The following is a 21,072-nucleotide window of genomic DNA, read 5'->3' on the forward strand; positions in this document are numbered from 1 at the left end:
AGCTCTTAATCCTTTTTTCCCAGTGAGGCAGATGTGTACTAAATGAGCATTAGCCAGGTCCCACACAGGGCCACGTCAAGGAGGAGTTCAGCTCTGGTAATGAAAAAATACAACCTCCTCTGGGTTTCTCTACAAAGGTCGCTTTGTCCTGCTCTGACAAATCATTTTCATGCAGCCAATTATAAGAGGTGCTCTAGAACCATGATTCACAAACTGGAGATTGTGTTAGTTTGCTTTCGCTAGGCCTGTGGTGGGACCGGAGATTCGACATTTCTAAGAAGCTTCTGGATAATGCCAATGCTACAGATCCACAGAACACACTTTTGAGTCTCAAGGATCTCAAATATTTTCAGAAACAAAAACAGCAGTGTTTTTGAGATATTTTGAGTGGTAACAGACATCAATCCAGAAACATTAAGATGTTTAAGTGGTCCAGAATATCTGAGATGTGTGGTTCTTTCTCTGCATGCAGTGTCTCTTAGAAGATAAGGGTTACGAATCATCAGAATTTCTTACACAATTGTTTGGGCAAACTACTTTGGATCCTCAGGTAACACAGGGGCTCTATCTCTGGTGTTACTGTTACTCATATTCTGTAGGTCTTTCCCATTCCATGGTGCCCATTCTCCTTTCCCTTTTTTTTTCCTGTTCCTCCCCTCAAGCTGACTTCCCACCTTCATCCACATCAAGTAATTCTCCATCTTATTCCTCAATTCCCCTGCCCCTAAAAAAATTCTTTCATGAGAAAACTGACCAATTCATCTTCATATGCACAATCACAGCTTAATGAGGTGTCAACCTAAACTAAAAGAATGGCTGTCTAGAGGCAGAACTCCAAATACTAGCCGGAGGTGAGAAAATAACACGCAGAAGCATTACAGTCTTTCCAGCAATGGTCTGGATCCATCCCAGTGTACTTGAGTCTATATCCAGACCCCCTCTATGGCCCTGTATCCCTCAGCCCCACCCCAGACAGAGCCTCTGTCCCCAGAGTGGTCCTATACCCTGACATAGGGCCGCCACAGCCTACAAAGGCCCCGGCCAACACCTCAAGATTGGTTTTATGCAGGCATCTGATGCCTAGTCCGGTATTGCATTCTTGTTATTTAATTCAAATTATCTAAATGGGAATTTCTAATCTTGAATTTATTTATTCATATTTACAGAGGCAATGGATGGAACTAGAAAACCCCCAAGAGAAATATTCTCACTGCTATAGAACATCAGATTCTGCTACAGCCAAAGGTAGGAGAGCTGTCTATGTATTTCTCATTGTCAGGTGCATTACTTCTGTCAAATGTCAGCAAGTGAGAAGTGGGAACAGATAGCAGACCTCGATTTCCTCACCTCTCTCCTCTCTCTGTGTCCTCAAGAGCACCCCTACCTCCTAGCCCAACAGAAACATACAATGGCTCTTGAATCACCTGGGCTGGATTTCTGGGGTTCAACCTCTAGGCCTGGGTCCCTGGGGCCTCACCAGGAAAAGCTATTGCTGTAGCTTGCTCAATCTACCCACCATGTCATTTATGAGATAAAGGAAATATTGAATTAAGATACCAGGACTATGAAGCCAGATGCCCAGCCGGTGAAAGACTAGTAATGAGAAAACAGAGCTGACCTCCTCCAGCAGAGCTAGGAAATGGCAGGGGAATGTAAGAAGCAGCTGCTCACTTTTGGCAGCTGCGGTGAAGGGCAATGTTATGGAATGTCAAAAAGTGGCATATTTCATTGCTGCTCCTCTACTGGCCTTTAATGATTCAGGAGCAGAACCATCTTTAACAACACTTGGCGTTCTGTCTGGTTTAAAGGCAAATAAAATGTCCTCATTTCAGCAGCCTTTCCAGAGAAGGCAAATTTGAAAAACTGGAGAGAAAAGGATCATGATCAGAATCTGTCTTTCTCATGCACCATTTGAATACTGGTTTGTTACCTGGGAGGACCATGGGCACGCTCCTCTCCTCCACCTTTGCCTATGAAGCGATTTTCTACTTTCCTTTGAGAACCTCCACTGAAATATATTCAGATCCCATTTCTACCTTGGCATCTAAATACTCTAAATAATGTGGATCATAATTTGAGGATATTATAGTAAGTCAAAACAGAGAGAATTTTTACAACCATGTAGGAACTTGTTAATTAAACCATGAACAAACCTCATTGTTATCAATTGTGGCATATTCACCTAAATGAGCTCTGTCCTTAAAAGTGTCTTCACCACAAAAGTCATTAAAGTGGTGTATAAAAATGTTTTCTCGTAGTACGGCTCTATCTGTGTACGTAGCATAACTAAACAGGAGAATGTGATGATTATTGTATTTGATCAAACTCAGAGTAAATCAACTAATATTGTTAAAAAAAAAAAGTCAACACAAATATTGCAACTCGTAAATGTTACTGAAGGTTCGCCAGAGCTAGGTTCAACAGAAGAATCTCAAAGTTCCTTTAGTTGACAGCATTTCTGTTATTATAGCACTGCATATCATGTGTCATGCACAATGAATTATGTTACACAAAATCCATGATTTTCACCCGAGATGCTGAGATTTTGAGACACTTGGCTTGTCGATAGCAATTCTGAGGTGCATCACATATAATTTATCACATTTGACTAATAAAGTACTTGAGCTTTTAAGTAATTCGCCTTTTATTTTGCCCACATGCATGTTAAAGCAAATTCAAGATTACTTCTAATATGTCATCACTGTCATTCACATTCCTTCCTAATTGTTGTCTTGAGAAAGAAGGAGAGGAAAGTGATCATGGAGAAATAACTATTGAGTCAATTCTGTGCATAATCAATGAGAAACAATTATAAACGCCATCAATTGCATTTAAATGGGCTCCCGTGACTACACAGGGGATCTCCTACAGTGTTCCCAGCTGGTATATTCCGAAGGTAAGCCAGCTGTGGAGCTGTTCTTATAGCCCATCCACTCTGAGGAAGAGTTAGACCGCAGTCTGTGGAAGACATCTACTCCGGCTGAGCAGTTGGGAGGGAGAGACACCCACCAGGAAGTCCAACTACAATCCACATAATTGCTAGCTGAAACTACACAATCTTCCCAAACTAATCAATGTAGATTTTAACTGTAAGAATACAAACACAAAATAAAATATTTGAGTAAGCTGAATAATCGGCTCCCACCAAAATGAAATTAAAGCCGAAAAGGACAGAACTTCTTAAATATTCCACTTTGAATCCTCAGTGAGATTTGAGAAGTTTGGGAAGGCAAAACCGAATCAGCAAAGGAACAATATGAGAACAAGAAAGAATTCTCAGGAATAAAAAATAAAATAAAAAACAGATGGTAGAATTTTTCCAGCTAGAAAAATTCATAGGAGTTAGCTGGAAAACTTTTAAAAACCATACATTTTGGTAAGTTGTTGAGTTAAGGGATAATTTTAGAGTTCTTTAATCTTCCTGAATCCTCCATAAAAACAAAAAATACGATCCCCAAACCAAAAATCCACAGATAGTATCTACAACAAAATAAGAGGAGATGACATTCCCAAGATCCTCAAACAGGAACAGGTGGGGACAAATACAGACAGCCACAAGATCCATGTGGTACTAGCAGCCCTACAGAAGCAAGCAGAGGGGGATAATATGGTGTCTATCAGCCTTGAGAATGGAAGAGACTCACAATCGCCAAGAACTTCACATTCAGGCAAACTGACCTTCAAACAGGAAGTCTGCAGAGAAGCTACTATGGACATGCACGAACTCAGAGAATGTTTCCATGAGCCCTTCTTGAAAATCCACAGGAGAACAAGCTACAACCAACCAAAATGACTAGAGAAACCTTGATAATAGGACTGGAAGGAACACAGGGAACAGAAGAACATGTTAAATGACACCACTGAATTCAAATAGAAAAAAATGGAACACGGGGAACTCTAGAGAAAAAAAGACGTGAGTTCTTCAACAGTAACAATAAGCAAAAAAAAGGAGGATGAGCCTGTAGGTTAAAAAATGTTTTGAGACATCAAATAATTACAATGCATGGAATTTATTTATGTTTTTATTTAAAGGAACTGCTAAAAATAATTTAAAGATATTTGGGAAATGTGAACCCTGGATATTTAATGAAATGAAAGGATTGTTGTTAGTATTACTTAAAAGCGTTACAATGGTATTGTAGCTAGGCTTTTTAAGAAAGAGCCCACGTCTTTTAAAAATTTATACTGAAATACATCTAGTCATTGCTTCAAAATAACTTGGAGTTGGTGGGAGACACGCACAGGACATAGATGGTGTGGGACTGGCTTCAGGGTGATGGGTGCTGGGCTGGGTGGTTGGAGCACAGAGATTTATCATATCTTCCCTTAGTTCTATGTATGTTTGGGATTTTCTACAATAAAAGCTAAAACAAAACAAAACTAGGTAAATTTCTAAAATCAGTAGCAAACTTTATTCCAGAATCAATTAGATATACTGAGGAGAAAAAGAGGTGACAAAAAAATACATAAAATACCTAGAAATTAACTTTAAAAATGTAAAAGATGTAAGAAAAAAAGGAAATTACAAAACTTGACAGAAAATCATAGAAGAGTTTAATCACTAGAGGCAGCATTTGATGCTCCAAATGGAAAGCCAATATTTGAAGATATTTATCCACAAGTTTATCTATACATGTAGCGCAATGCCAATCAACATTTTAACAAGTTTTTTGAACTTGATTAATTAGTTATAAAGTTTACCCATAAAGTAAAAGAAGATGAAGAAATATTTGAAAATATAATAATAAAGAAATGTTTGAAAATAAGAAGAAGGGTATTTGCCTCACCTGTTAACAAAATACACTAAAATACTACTGGTGAGATTAAAACAGTACAGTACTGTTCTGGCCCAGACAAATCAATCAATAGAACATAATGGAGATTTTTTTTGGAAACTGCCATGAGTGTTTATAAAAATTTATTATAGGGTAAAATGGCATTTCAAATCAATGAGAAAAAGATGGATTATCCAAGAAGCACCACGGAGACAACTGGATCGCTGTTTTTTAAAAAATGAATGTTTGATTCAACCTTTGTGAAAACAGCTGCCAGGTTGATTATATACATAAATGTAAAAATTGAAACTATCAAAATATAAGAAATATAAGAAGTTATTTTTTAACATTTAAAAAGTACAAAGCATTCTTATCAAGATATTCTACAGCTATAGAGAGTGATAAAGATCACAATGTTCTGAAATAGAACTCCAAAATATGCTGTTAAATGAAAAATACCAAGGTATAGAATATGTGTATAGTCTTCGACATTTTATGTATATAAAAAGAGGAAAAATAAGCATCAATATTTATATTTGTGTCTGTACACAAAAGTAAACTCTGGAAAGTGCATAAGCCACTAACAATCATGGTATCTGTCACCATTGATTGAGGGGGCACAGGAACTGGATGGATGGGCACAGGGGTAGGAACGAGATTTCCATTCCAAAACTCTTGTGTTCTTTTTTCAGTTTTTGAATTATATGAATGTAATGCTCACTTGAAAAGTTAGAAAAATAGGGCCGGGCGCGGTGGCTCATGCCTGTAATCCCAGCACTTTGGGAGGCCAAGGCGGGTGGATCACGAGGTCAAGAGATCAAGACTATCCTGGTCAACATGGTGAAACCCCATCTCTACTAAAAATACAAAAAATCAGCTGGGCATGGTGGCACGTGCCTGTAATCCCAGCTACTCAGGAGGCTGAGGCAGGAGAATTGCCTGAACCCAGGAGGTGGAGGTTGCGGTGAGCCGAGATCGTGCCATTGCACTCCAGCCTGGGTAACAACAGCGAAACTCCGTCTCAGAAAAAAAAAAAGAAAAATAAATTTGAGTTTAAAAAACTAAAACATTTTTCCTATAACAGATATCATAAACGAATTGAATTGAATAGACAAATGAGAGTACAGGGAACTGTTTATCACCTGGATGACAGACTTAAACTTCTTACTATACATAAAGCTGTTTAAACTAAAGAAAGGAAAAAAATAAAACATCAGAATAGAAAAGCAAGAAATATATATAAATAAATAATTTACTCCTCATTCCCCACAAAAAAAACAACCCCCATAATGCTTAAGGCCTTAGAGAAATTCAAAGTCAAATAACACATATTTTTGCCTTTCAAATCAGCAAGACTGGTAATGCCTAACATTGGTGAGGATGCAAGCAAAACGGCACTTCACACAAGTGGTGGTGGTGGGGACAGAAATTAGTGTTATCTGCTCCGATACCTTTGACCCCACCATCTCTGCTAAGCTGCTTCTGCGAAAGCTGGTAACAACTCCCACATCACTAATTCAGGACCACTTCTCAGTATGTGTCCTGCTTGCCATACCTTTCTTGCTTTGGCTTACATGACCCCATAGTTCCATTCATTTATTAGTTAAAAATATATGTTCCTGACCAGGTGCGGTGGCTCACGCCTATAATCCCATCACTTGGGGAGGCCAGGGAGGGCAGATTACGAGGTCAAGAGATCTAGACCATCCTGGCCAACATGGTGAAACCTCGTCTCTAGTAAAAATACAAAAATAGGTATGGTGGCATGCATCTGTAATCCCAGCTACTTGGGAGGCTGGGGCAAAAATCGCTTGAACCCAGGAGGTGGAGATTGCAATGACCAGAGATGGCACCACTGCACACCAGCCTGACAACAGAGCGAGACTCCATCTCAAAAATATACTCACATATATATATACACATACATTATGTGTATGTATATGTGTGTATATATATATATATACACACACACATGTGCGTGTGTGTGTGTGTGTGTGTGTGTATTTTTTTCCTGGAATTGTGCTAAACCTTAGAGGTAAAATAGTGAGTAAAAACAAACCTGGTCCCTAATCACAGGGAGCTTGCAAGTCTACAGTTTTCCCACTCTCTGGCTTCTGTTTCTTAGCCTCCCTCATTTGCCTCCACCCAGCCTTTAAGTCTTTAAGTCCTGGAGTTCCCCCAAGGCCCAGGTCCATTCTCATTTAGTCTTTCCATGAGGGGGGATCACTGCCTTAGCCTGCACCACCAATTTGCATCTAATACACCACTGTGCTGTACTCCAGAGTGGAACATATTCACTCTGATATTCCACAGGCGCTGCCAATGCAAGAATCAAAGTGGATTTATAGTGTCATTGCCTTCCCCAGCAAGATTCCCCATCATTTCCTTGCTCAGCAAACAAATCCCTCTTTAGTCCACCATACCTGCCAGAACTTTCCAAGTCATTCTCCACACCTTTCTCTTCCCCATACTCATGACCAGCCAACAGTCAGGTGGTTTCTATTCCATCTTTTAAACATATCTTGAATCCATCCATTACTCTCCACCTCCACCACCACCTCCCTGGTCTAAGCTTCCATCTGTTTTTGCAATGGAAACAGCAATGATTTTGGGTTGTTCCTCAAACTTGCTCTTGCCCCCTTTCCATCCATTCATCACACTGCAGCCATCATGGTCCTTTTGATGCAAATATGGTCATATCACTTCTCTGATTAAAGTCTTCCCAGGATTTCCTATTGCTCTTAGGATTAAGTCCACAGTAACCAGGCCCTGCACTAGGTGTCGCCTGCCTGCCTTAATGGTTTCCTGGGAAACTTTTCTGCTTGGCAGTGATTAGACAGATGTGGTGGACCTGTGTGCATGGAAATGGAGGAATATCCATGCTGTATTATTATGTTGTAAAAGTAGGTTACAGGGTGATCACATTTTTAAGTAGATATGTTTTAAAATTTATCTATATATAATTTTTATATAGAGATATATATAAAATTTATGTATAATTTTTATATATAGATATCTGTATAAATACATAGATATATAGATAAATTTTAAGACATATCTATATACTTAAATATGCGATCACCTGGAGAGAAAGATGGCTGAATAGGAACAGCTCTGGATTGCAGTTCCCAGCAAAAAGGCAGAGGGTGAGTGATCACTGCATTTCCAAATGAATTTTTATTGCCCACAGACCAGGAGATTCCCGTGCAAAAAAGCACCACGAGCCTCCAATGCAGCTGTTTCAGCAGGCGCAGTGGGTCTCTATGCAAAACCTCACACACATCTGGGCGCCATTTCAACTGGCAACTAGAACCCCTGGGAGACAGAGTTGCCCATTCAACTGAAAAAAGGGAGACTAAAACAGGGAGCCAGGCGATCCGGTTCGACTGGTCCCACCCCGACAAAGACCAGCAATCTGAAACGTTCTGGACTCACAGTTTCACAGCAAGCACAGCTGGACCCGGGATGGTCGAGCTCTGTGGGGGGAAGGGTGTCCACCATTACCGAGGCAGTCCACCACTACCAAGGCAGTCTGCCATTACCGAGGCAGTCCAACATTAAAGAGACAGTCTGCCATTAGAGAAACAGTCCGCCATTACTGAAGCAGACTGCCATTACCAAGGCAGTTCTAATAATACCCCTGTAAACAAAACTGCAAGGAAGTTCACACAGTAGCTGGGCAGAGCCCATGGCAGCTCAGCAACACCTCGGCTGGCAGACTGTGACTAGTCTACCTCCTTGCTGGGCAGGGCATCTCTGAAAAAAGGCAGAAGCATGACAGGAACTTACAAATGAAGCCCCACCTTCCCAGGACAGAGTGCCTGGGAAAAAAAGACAGTTATGAGTTCCACTGCAGCAGACTTAAACATACCTGCCCAGCAGCTCTGAATGGAACAACTGGGCTCACAGCTCAGCACTTGAGCTCCTATAAGGGACACAGTGTTTCCTCAAGCAGCTCCCTGACCCCTGTATATGCAGAGACACCTCATAAAGGAGAGCTCATGCTGACATCTGGTGGGCATCCTTCAGGAAAAAGATAACAGAAGAATAAACTGGCAGCAACCCTTACTGTTCTGCAGCCACTGCAGGTGATCCCCAGGCAAGCAGCATCTGGAGGGGACCTCCAGAAGTCCTATAGCAGAGGGGCTGACTGGTAGAAGGGAAAATAAGAAACAGAAAGAAATAACTTCATCATCAACAAAAAAGGACTTCCAGGGACCCCATCTGAAAGTCACCAACTACAAAGGCCACAGGTAATAAATCCACAAAGATGGGAAGAAACCAGCACAAAAAGGATGCAAACACCCAAAACCAGAACACCTCTCCTCCTCCAAGGGATCACAACTCCTCACCAGCAAGGGAACAAGGCTGGATGGAGAATGAGTCTGAAGAATTGACTGAAACAAGCTCCAGACGGTGGGTAATAACAAATATCTCTGAGCTAAAAGAACATATTCTAACACAATGCAAAAAAACTAAGAACCTTGAAAAAAGGTTTGAAGAAATGCTAATGAGAATAAACAGCTTAGAGAGGAATATAAATGAATTGATGCAGCTGAAAAACACAACGCAAGAACTTCAGGAAGCATACACAAGTTTCAATAGCTGAATTGACCAAGCAGAAGAAAGGATAGTAAAGATTGAAGATTAACTCAATAAAATAAAACAAGAAGGCAAGATTAGAGAAAAAAGAGTAAAAAGAAATGAACAAAGCCTCCAAGAAATATGGGATTATGTGAAAAGACCTAATCTACGATTGATAGGTGTACCTGAATGTGACGGACAGAATGAATACAAGCTGGAAAACACTCTTCAGGATATTATACAGGAGAACTTCCCCAACCTAGCAAGACAGGCCAATATTCAAGTCCAGGAAATACAGAGAACACCACAAACATATTTCTCAAGAAGAGCAACCCCAAGGCACATAATCGTCAGATTCACCAGGGTTGAAATAAAGGAAAAAATACTAAGGACAGCCAGAGAGAAAGGTCAGGTCACCCACAAAGGGAAGCCCATCAGACTCACAGCAGATCTCTCAGTAGAAACCCTACAAGCCAGAAGAGAGTGGGGGCCAATATTCAACATCCTTAAAGAAAAGAACTTTCAACCTAGAGTTTCATATCCAGCCAAACTAAGCTTTATAAGTGAAGGAGAAATAAATCCTTTATGAACAAGCAATTGCTCAGAGATTTCATCACCACCAGGCCTGCTTTACAAGAGCTCCTGAAAGAAGCACGAAACATAGAAAGGAACAGCCAGTAGCAGCCAAATGCATAAGCATACCAAATGGTAAAGAGCATTGACACAATGAAGAAACTGCATCAACTAATGGGCAAAACAACCAGCTAGCATTAAAATGGCAGGATCAAATTCACACATAACAATATTAACCTTAAATGTGAATGGGCTAATTATCCCAATCAAAAGACACAGACTAGCTAATTGGTTAAAAAGTCAAAACCCATTGGTGTGCCATATTCAGGAAACCCATCTCACATGAGAGGATATGCATAGGCTCAAAATAAAGGGATGGAGGAAGATTTACCAAGCAAATGGAGAGCAAAAAACAAGCAGGAGTTGCAATCCTAGTTTCTGATAAAATACAATTTAAACCAAGAAAGATCAAAAGAGACAAACAAGGGCATTGCATAATAGTAAAAGGATCAATGCAACAAGAAGAGCTAATGATCCTAAATATATATGCACCCAATACAGGAGCACCCAGATACATAAAGCAAGTTCTTAATGACCTGCAAAGAGACTTAGACTCCCACACAACTAATTGCACTTGAACTCAGACCTGGACCAAGCAAACCTAATAGACATTTACAGAACCCTCCACCCCAAATCCACAGAATATACATTCTTCTCAGCACCACATCACACCTACTCTAAAATTGACCACATAATTGGAAGTAAATCACTCCTCAGCAAATGCAACAGAATGGAAATCATAAGAAACAGTTTCTCAGACCACAGTGCAATCAAATTAGAACTCAGAATTCAAAAACTAACTTAGAACCACACAACTTAACGGAAACTGAACAAATGGCTCTTGAATGTTGACTGGATAAACAATGAAATGAAGGCAGAAATAAAGATGTTCTTTGAAACCAATGAGAACGAAGACACAATGTACCAGAATCTCTGGGACACATTTAAAGCAATGTCTAGAGGAAAATTTATAGCAATAAATGCCCACAGGAGAAGCAAAGAAAGATCTAAAATCGACACCCTATCATCAAAATTGAAATAGTTGGAGGAGCAAGATCAAAAAAAACTCAAAACCTAGCAGAAGACAAGAAATAATTAAGATCAGAGCAGAACTGAAGGAGATAGAGACACAAAAAACCCTTTAACAAATGAATAAATCCAGGAGCTGGTTTTTTGAAAAGATCAACAAAATAGACCACTAGCCAGATTAATAAAAAAGAAGAGAGATAATAATCAAATAGGTGCAATAAAAAATGATAAAGGGGATATCACCACAGATTCCACAGAAATACAAACAACCATCAGAAATTACTACAAACAACTCTATGCACATAAACCAGTAAACTTGGAAGAAATTGATAAATTCCTGGACACTTGCACCCTCTCAAGCCTAAATGAGGAAGAAGTTGAAACCCTGAATAGACCAATAAAAAGGGCTGGAGTTGAGGCAGCAATTAATAGCCCACCAATAAAAAAAAGCCCAGGTCCAGATGGGTTCACAGCCGAATTCTACCAGACATGCCAAGAGGAGGTGGTACCACTCCTTCTGAAGCCATTCCAAATAATCCAAAAAGACAGAATCCTTCCCAAATAATTTTATGAGACCAACATCATCCTGATACCAAAACCCAGCAAAGACTCAACAAAAAAAGAAAACTTCAGGCTAATATCCATGATGAACATAGATGCAAAAATCTTCACTGAAATACTGGCAAACCGATTGCAACAGCGCATCAAAAAGCTTATCCATCGCAATAAAGTAGGTTTCATCCTTGCATCTACCAGATGCAAGGCTGGTAGAACATACGCAAGTCTATAAACATAATTCACCACATCAACAGAACCAAAGACAAAGACCACATGGTTATCTCAATAGATGCAGAGAAGGCCTTCAACAAAATTCTACAGCCCTTTATACTAAAAACTCTCAATAAACTAGGTATGGATGGAACATATCTCAAAATAATAAAAGCTATTTATGACAAACCCACAGCCAATATCATACTAAACGGGCAAAAACTGGAAGCATTCCCTTTGAAATCTGGCACTAGACAAGGATGCCCTCTCTCACCACTCCTATTCATATAATATTGGAAGTTCTAGACAGAGCAATCAGGCAAGAAAAAGAAATAAAGTCTATTCAATTAGGAAAAGAGGAAGTCAAATTGTCTCTATTTGCAGATAACATGATTGTATATTTAGAAGACCCCATTGTCTCAGCCCATAATCTCCTGAAACAGATAAGCAACTTCAGCAAAGTCTCAGGGTACAAAATCAATGTACAGAAATCACAAGCATTCCTACACATCAATAACAGACTTAAAGAGAGCCAAATCAAGAATGAACTGCCATTCACAATTGCCACAAAGAGAATAAAATACCTAGGAATACAACTAACGAAGGATATAAAGGACCTCTTCAAGGGGAACTACAAACCACTGCTCAAGGAAATAAGAGAGGACACAAACAGAGGGAAAAACATTCCATGCTCATGGTTAGGAAGAATCAATATCATGAAAATGGCCATACTGCCCAAAGTAATTTATATATTCAATGCTATCCCCATCAAACTACCAATGACCTTCTTCACAGACCTGGAAGAAAACCACCTTAAACTTCATATGGAACCAAAAGAGAGCCCCCATTGTCAAGTCAATTCTAAGCAAAAAGAACAATGCTGGAGGCATCACGCTTCCTGACTTCAAACTATACTACAAGGCTACAGTAATCAAAACAGCATGGTACTGGTACAGAAACAGAGGTATAGACCAATGGAACAGAACAGAGGCCTCAGAGGAAATGCCACACATCTACAACCATCTAATCTTTGACAAACCTGACAAAAACATGCAATGGGGAAAGCATTCCCTGTTTAATAAATGGTGTTGGGAAAACTGGCTAGCCATGTGCAGAAAGCAGAAACAGGACCCCTTCCTGACACCTTACACTAAAATTAACTCCAGATGGATTAAAGATTTAAACATAAGACCTAACACCATAAAAACCCTAGAGGAAAACCTAGGCAAAACCATTCAGGACATAGGCATAGGCAAAGACTTCATGACTAAAACACCAAAAGCATAGGCAACAAAAGCCAAAATAGACAAATGGGATCTAATTAAGCTTCTGCACAGCAAAAGAAACAATCATTATCTGTGGCAACCAACAGAATGGGAAAAAAAATTTTGCAATCTACCCATCTGACAAAGGACTTATATCCAGAATCTACAAAGAACTAAAACAGATTTACAAGAAAAAAACAAACAAACCCATTCAAAAGTGGGCAAAGGATATGAACAGACACTTTTCAAAAGAAGACATATATAGGACCAACAAACATGAAAAAATGCTCATCATCACTGGCTATTAGAGAAATGCAAATCAAAACTACATTGAGATACCATCTCATCCCAGTTAGAATGGCGATCATTAAAAAATCTGGAGACAACAGATGCTGGAGAGGATTTGGAGAAATAGGAACACTTTTACCCTGTTAGTGGGAGTGTAAATTAATTCAACCATTGTGGAAGACAGTGTGGCGATTCCTCAAGGACCTAGAAATAGAAATTGCATTTGACCTAGCAATCCCATTACTGGCTATATATCCAAAGGATTATAAATCCTTCTATTATAAAGACATATGCACACACATGTTCATTGCAGCACTGTTTACAATAGCAAAGACTTAAAACCAACCCAAATGCCCATCGATGATAGACTGGACAGGGAAAATGTGGTACATATACACCATGGAATACTATGCAGCCATAAAAAACGATGAGTTTGTAGGGAGATGGAGGAACCCGGAAACCATCATTCTCAGCAAACTGACACAAGAACAGAAAACCAAACACCACATATTCTCACTCATAGGTTGGTGTTGAACAATGAGAACACATGGACACAGGGAGGGGAGCATCATACACTCAGTTCTGTTTTGGGGAGACTAGGGGAGGGATGGTGGGAGGTAGGGAGTTGGGGGGGATAACATGGGGATTAATGCCAGATATAGGTGATGGAGATAGAGGCAGCAAACGACATTGCCATGTATGCACCTATGCAACAGTCTTGCATGCTCTTCACATGTACCCAAGAACCTAAAGTACAATAAAATATATATATATATATATATTTTAAAAAATGCAATCACCCTGTAATCTACTATATATGTATATATCCCTACTATATATATATATATATATATATATATATATATATATATTGAGATAGATAGATAGATAGATAGATAGATGGAATGAGGGCCTCTAGTATTAATAGTGTTTTATTTGTAAGGTGTGATCATGCGTGGGAGAAGTCAACTTTCTCCATTTTATACTTTGCCTTTAGATAATACAATACACTTATATGAGTTTATAATAAAAACATAAAGACATTTAATTCCATATAAAATTTTCTCTGGGGATGATGCATTTTTATAGTGCTTCTGAGTTGTGATTTTATAGTTAATTCTGTTTTATTTCTTAGCTGACCTAAGTAAGGATGCACCAGTAGCTGAAGGAGCATGATTGATAGGCACATCCAGGGCTTCAGTGCACACAGGTAAGAAGGATGCTACCACTGTGCTGCTGAGCGCATCCCACCTGTCATTTCAAAATCAAAGGTAGAAAAAGTGATTATCAAATGAAATCATCAATAATATTATTCATAATAATAAGAATATGTTGAAAACCAATAAATCTGGATGTTGTGATTTTTGTATGAAATAAGTTTTCTTTGTATTCATTATTTAACAGCACATACTTGCTAGCTGGTTAATATTACTTACGGAGTGACAGTCTGGAAGCATCAAGTCCCTTTTTATAAGTTCAATCATTTTTTTGAAATTGGTTAAGTCATATTTTCTTTGTAGAAGGACAAGTTTTGAGACTTCCAAAAGGGCTGATTCATTACTCACATGCTTATAAAATATATTTTATGAATACCATAAAAATTGTAATGTTATTTGCTCTACTTCTATGCAACATTTTGTAGGGATTCATCAAAATTCAGAAATATGCATGGCAATGTGTGGTGCATGAGAATACCAGCCCTCATGTGTACAGAAGCAGGAGAGAAGAAAAGGCCCAGAACCACTGCTGGTCCCACAAACAGAGGTGAGAGCTATACTTTTGGCATCACGCACAGCCTCAGTCCCCACTCCATTGCTGTGTTCTCCAGCTCCCGTCCTCCATCAGAATATAGTTGTAATGCCAGCATTGCTAGACCAAAGCTCTTACTTCCAAGGTCCTAAAATCAAACACATATGAAGTGACTACGGACATAGGGGGGTTGTACCCTTCACCCAACCTCAATTAGGAATCTGGTGATGGAGCCGGTCCGTATAGATACACTGGAAAACACTCCATGACTGTTTCCTGTTCCAATCTGATATCACTATTACTTGTCACCTATCTGAATATCTGCAGTGACGGCAATGACTCTTCTGATTGAAAATCACCACAAATTCTAAGTAATATGACTCCAGAGTTTAGGAAGGGCACAGTATCATTTTTTAAAGTCTCTGCCTGCTAGTATTAAAATTAAGTTCATGAAATAAACTTAACGCATTAAGCACTGTGTTTTCTCACAGCTGTATCACTTCTCAGCTAGAATTCCATTCCCTCTGAAAATGTCACGGGCAATTGTTTTGCTACCAACATAATCTATTTTCCATCTCCTCCAGCTGCTTATGGCTCTTGAGAGAGAATTGCACGGGAGAAGATATTTGTGGGTTTTATTTCCATGTTTGTTATTTTTAAAAAATGAGGCCATTTCAAGTGGTAATGATGGAGGGTGGTCTGTTTGTTTGTTGCAGGTTTACTTATTTATTGGTTGCTACTTTATTATTTCTCTTAGCTCCCCTTCGACACACAAAGTTTGTGTGTATTGGAGTCGGCACTCTGAGTCTGTGCCCACTCTGGGGGGTGCCAGGACCCCAATCAGCAGTACTCTGAGCACAATGCAAATGAGCGTCCTTCAGAGTTAGGATTCGATCTACACCAGAACCATTCTAGATTCCATTTCTCTCTTCCTCAGTCTTCTCTCCCTTGCCTGTCTCCACTCTTCGATGGCAGTCTCTAACTGCTTTCAAGTATTTTGGTCATTGACATAGGCTGGGAGAGAGCAGGTGGCTCCTGAAAGTCATTGTAGCATACACATAGTTGAGGGGCCACCATGCCCTGTGTCATAGCCCTTGCCTCTGCACTGGATCCACCCGTAGGGTTGTATGCACCCCAACCAGCTTAACCACACACATCCCCAGGTGGTCTTTGTTGGCAAAATATCCAGGGATGGATAGATAAAAATCCCAATTCTGAACTTCTTTCACATTTCCTTATCTCTAAAATACATTAGGCTCTCCCAGGACTGAAATCTAAAATCAGCATCCTCAACCCACAGAGGTGTTCGTAACAGGGCCCAAAACACACACCACTCCTTCTACCCCAGGCTACATCCAGCTTTGTGCTGGCAGTATAGACTCGTATCAGCCCAGGGTTGCCATAAGTGATCCTAGAATACCCAGAACCAGCCCAGAGTATGGGAGTGTGGGTAAGGATATCGGTTGTCACTGTGCACTTCCCCTCTCGTATCTGGGGCTCTGGTAATACAGAACAGCCTGTTCCCTTACACTTAGAGGATAGGAGAAAACACAACCTTTACGTACCTCCCACCTGAGCTGTCCACCTGGCTCATTCTGATCCTGACCAGTGTAGACAGCTTAGCAACAGCCCCTTGGTCTTTCCATCCCAAGGGCACAGGGAAGGGGCTGTTACATGGTTTTAAAAACGTGTGGCCACTGCATTTCTCAGTTATCAGTTTCTCCAGCTGGGAAGTAAAACAGGGAAATTAGAATAAATGGTCTTTAACATCATTCCAGCACCAACCTTATAGACAATACCTGGCTGGTGACGGTGGATGTGATGCAGATCCATTTCTGGGAACCTCCTGGGCATTGTGCAAACTAATCAAACCAGCTCTTTGCGTCTTGAATCCCAGCTCTCCGTTACAACATGGTAACAAGTGAACAATCTCTATTATTAGAATTTTTTTTTTTTGCTACGTATCTCTAATGCTAAGCTAACAGATGTTCATACTTTCCGACTTGAAGCATTGCAAAATCTTGATATTGTCAGAGGGAAAAATACATTTGGTTTCGTTTTTGACAAACTTGAACATAGTGTTTGGAAAATCGGTTCTATCATTTCCCTCCTTATCTTATCAGAACATTATATTCTAACCATTCTGGAAAACAGTTTACCACAAATAAGTTAACCTGTACCTCTGTCAGTGATACAAAGAGAACATCCTGGCAATCCAGACTTACATTTTTAAGGCAACATTTTGTTAATGTTAATTATCTTAGCAAATGTCAAGAATTATCAAACATTCATTAGAAACTTATGTTGATCCTTTTCTAGAAACTGGTAAGTCTTGGTAAGTTTAATAATCTTTACATCGGAAATACTGAAATATGACCTGTCTTTTCCAAATGTGAACAAAGTACAAAAAAAAAAAAGGAGGAAACTGCCTGAGGTGATAGTGGGTCTGAAGGCTCAGGTCAGAGGGGGCAGTAATAAGAAAATTGTAGAAAGGCTTTCATGTTCCCCCATATGTGTGCATTGATGGAAGGCTGAGACGTGCAGCCCCCATGTTGACAGCCTCGTGGCTGACTGACCAGCTCCACAGTTTTATCAAGCTGATCTGGCTTTAGTTTAAGCATGATTCCAGATGGGTCAGGCTTCTGCACTCCTGTATCAGTCAGTCATTGGCTACAGCACTCTACCTGACTGAGAGGGTGGGTCTAACCTCCCAATGTCTTTGAACAGGAGGCTCCTGTTAATAGAGGGGAAATCTCCAAAAAGCTACAGCTGTGTGCTTCCAGTAGCCAACATTCACAGCAGCTGTGGATTGGAGGAACCTGCCCAGCGAAGGTGATGTGGGCAGGGCACCAACAGCATCTACTCCACAGCTGTAGCCTAAGACAATCTCTGGTGCTAGGGGAAGACAGAGGCAGTCATCCCCAAAGCCAAACCACACATTATACTCAGGACAATGGGGGACCCTGAATATTTCCCAATTTGAAATTTTCAGAGGGGATTTTTTTAGGTCTAGACAAGGAAAGTAACAATAAATTGACACCCTCCAAAACTGCCAAATTCCTCCATTGGTTTACTGATTCAGAAAATATGTATTGAATGCCTCATATTTGCTAGGCTAGATTCTGGAGCGACATGGATAAAGAAGCAATGTGCCTTAGTGATGAGGACAGGCATTTGGACAGATGATGATAGTTGAGCTAAGGGTAGAGACGTGGGAACACCTACAAAGAATTGTTGCCTTATTTTGAGTTACTCTGTCCCAAGTGCTAGAGATGTATACATACACACTATCCCGTTTAATTGCCCAATGCCCCTTTCAGATAAGCTATGTTAACCTCTAAAGCATATGCGACAACTGAGGTAACAAGTCCACACATCTGCTCTGACATATTAAGCTGTGAGGGCTGAGAGAAGAAATAGGAAAGGAACCTCCTAATTATTTAACCTATAAACCCCAAATTTGGGCATTTAATTGGGAAGAGAAAATGGAATGGTTTCTGGGATTGATTGAATACTGAAAACATCATGTTTATCTGCATTCTAAGCAATTGGCATGTTTTATGAGCAATCTGATGAACTGTTACACTAGGTCTTGAAAAAGAAGAATAAGGTCATGTGCCAATCTGGTATGTCTTATCTACTGAAGCAAGGTAAAACTCTTCTGTACATTTTTTTCTAAAATAAGGGATATATATTATCACTGTGGCTATCAAAGTGTCTGTGAGTGCAGAATTGTTCATTATTTATACAGCAACATAAATGCATGCAGCAATTTACTATACATAGCACCTGCTGAACAAACAACTCCCTGACTCTCTGCCCCAAAGAGCTGAGAAGAGTATGACATAGAACAGTACAATGAAGAAAAAACGTAATCAAGACAAAGGGAAGGCAGTTTGTGGTCTTTATGGCCAGAAACTTTCCTACAACAGATATCATTTTGTGTTTGAAGTATTCAATGATGAGAATCTATACATTGTATTTGTGAAATATGGTTTCACCTAATCAGATCCATCATTTTTATGTGCTTCAGGAAACCAATGAAACTATGGCTTGAAATCATCTCTTTGGAAATCAAAGTTGAAAAAACATCAGTGGTTTAGGAGAGAGTTGAAGAGTGGATAGCAAAGACAAAATGGGATGTACGAATTAAGAGAGAACTGATCATGATTTAGGAAGAAGTTGCCTGAAAGGTTATCAGAGTGCTGTTTGTCTTATAGAAGTGTGTTTTTGAGTTGGGCAATGTGTCAACGTAAAGCTGGCATCCAAAGTCAATAAAGGTATACAGAGAAAGGACCGTATGCAAATAATTTACTTCTATCTCTGGCCACAGATTTAATCTCCCTGATATACACAAGTCACAAATGTGGCTTGTGACTTATGAGAGGAAATGGATAAAAGTGTGGTTTGAAGGACAGAAGTCATCACTATTTTGGAAAAGTTATACAGATTAGCTTTTATGATGATGGTGATGATGAATCAGATTAGCTAGTGTTGGTGAGTTGTTTTAAACCAACCCCTCCTAGGTTATAGATATTCTTTAAAATGGTATGAATGCATCATCAAAATACTCATTGGCCAAGTACTAGAGTAGGTGACCACATAACTTATTTTCTAAGCCAAGACACTTTTGATGGTAAATGAAGGCACTATTAATAATCACCCCACCACAATATGAGTAAACCATGATGATTTTAGGTAAACCTGGACATGCAGTTACCCTAAATATGTGTAAGCTGTGTACCAAGTGAGGAAATTGGCCAGGCTACCAAGAAAAAATCTATGAAGCATGAATCCTCTTTATCCATCTCCAGCCTTCAAAAAGTCAGTTACCCTCCAGGAAGGAGGATAAATACAAAACTGCCCTCCACAGAGCCTACTGGACAGCAGCCAGAATTAGATTGCAGACAAGATTGAAGAGTGAGTTTGTTCTTATCACCTACCACATTTCTTAACCAGTTGAACTGACTTCAAAGAAGCTTTGAAGAAAAAAATGAGGAGTCTTTAAGATGCATGTGAAAACTACAACATAAAGGGCATGTGTAGCAATATTTCTGGTTTATTGTTTAGGAAAATACGACCTAGTGAATGTGAGTCAGCACTTAGCCACCCAGCAACTCTCTTCACTCTACAGAAGATGACAATGGACTTATTAAAATGCAGACCAGGGGCTGGACATGGTGGCTCACTCCTATAATCCCAGCACTTTGGGAGGCCAAGACGGGTGGATCACAAGGTCAGGAGTTCGAGACCAGCCTGGCCAGCATGGTGAAACCTTGTCTCTACTAAAAAATACAAAAAATTAGCCCAGCATGGTGCCATGCACCTGTAGTCCCAGCTTCTCGGGAGGCTGAGGCAAGAGAATTGCTTGAACCCAGCAGGTGGATGTTGCAGTGAGCCGAGATCATGCCACTATACTCCAGCCTGGGTGACAGAGCAAGACTCCATCTCAAAAAAAAAATGTAGACCAGGTATTCTCAGCCTTGACACTATTGACATTTTGGGCTAAATAGTTCTTTATCGTTGGCGGGGGGGGGATTGTCCTGTGCATTGTAGGATGCTTACCAGGTCATTGGCTTCTACCCACTGCATGCCAGTAGCACCCTCCCCCCAGTTTTGACAACCAAAAATGTTTCCAGACTTTCCAAGTATTCTCTGCGGGGCAAAATTATCCTTAGTTGAGAACCACTGATACAGACCGTGATCCTTTTTTGCCATTCCAACCACTACCAACTTAGTCCAGCCTCTGAAGGTCTACAAGTCCCTTGCCTCTTTCAGTTCAGAGGGATCTCAGAGGAAATAAATCTTCTCTTCCACATGTTTATTAAAGGATGTGTAACATCCCTGGCAGGCAATCACCTAGATTCTGCTTGGCTCTTCCAACATCAGGGAGTTCACTTCCTCAGGAGATAAGCTATCCCATAGTCAGACATTTTCAACATGAGATAGTTCGTTAATGCCGAAGTGAAATCAGCTTCTCT

General features: G+C 40.0%; 1 long non-coding RNA gene across 1 annotated transcript; it reads left to right on the forward strand.

Moving 5' to 3' along the window:
* Positions 1-722: 722 nt before the first annotated feature.
* On the forward strand, positions 723-20,246 carry LOC119470896. Its single transcript, XR_005199876.1, has 3 exons — positions 723-1,245; positions 14,478-14,552; positions 14,985-20,246. It is a non-coding gene; the product is annotated as an uncharacterized LOC119470896 (long non-coding RNA).
* Positions 20,247-21,072: the final 826 nt, after the last annotated feature.

This window comes from Cebus imitator, unplaced genomic scaffold, assembly GCF_001604975.1.
Source record: "Cebus imitator isolate Cc_AM_T3 unplaced genomic scaffold, Cebus_imitator-1.0 Scaffold43, whole genome shotgun sequence".
Lineage (NCBI taxonomy): Eukaryota > Metazoa > Chordata > Mammalia > Primates > Cebidae > Cebus > Cebus imitator.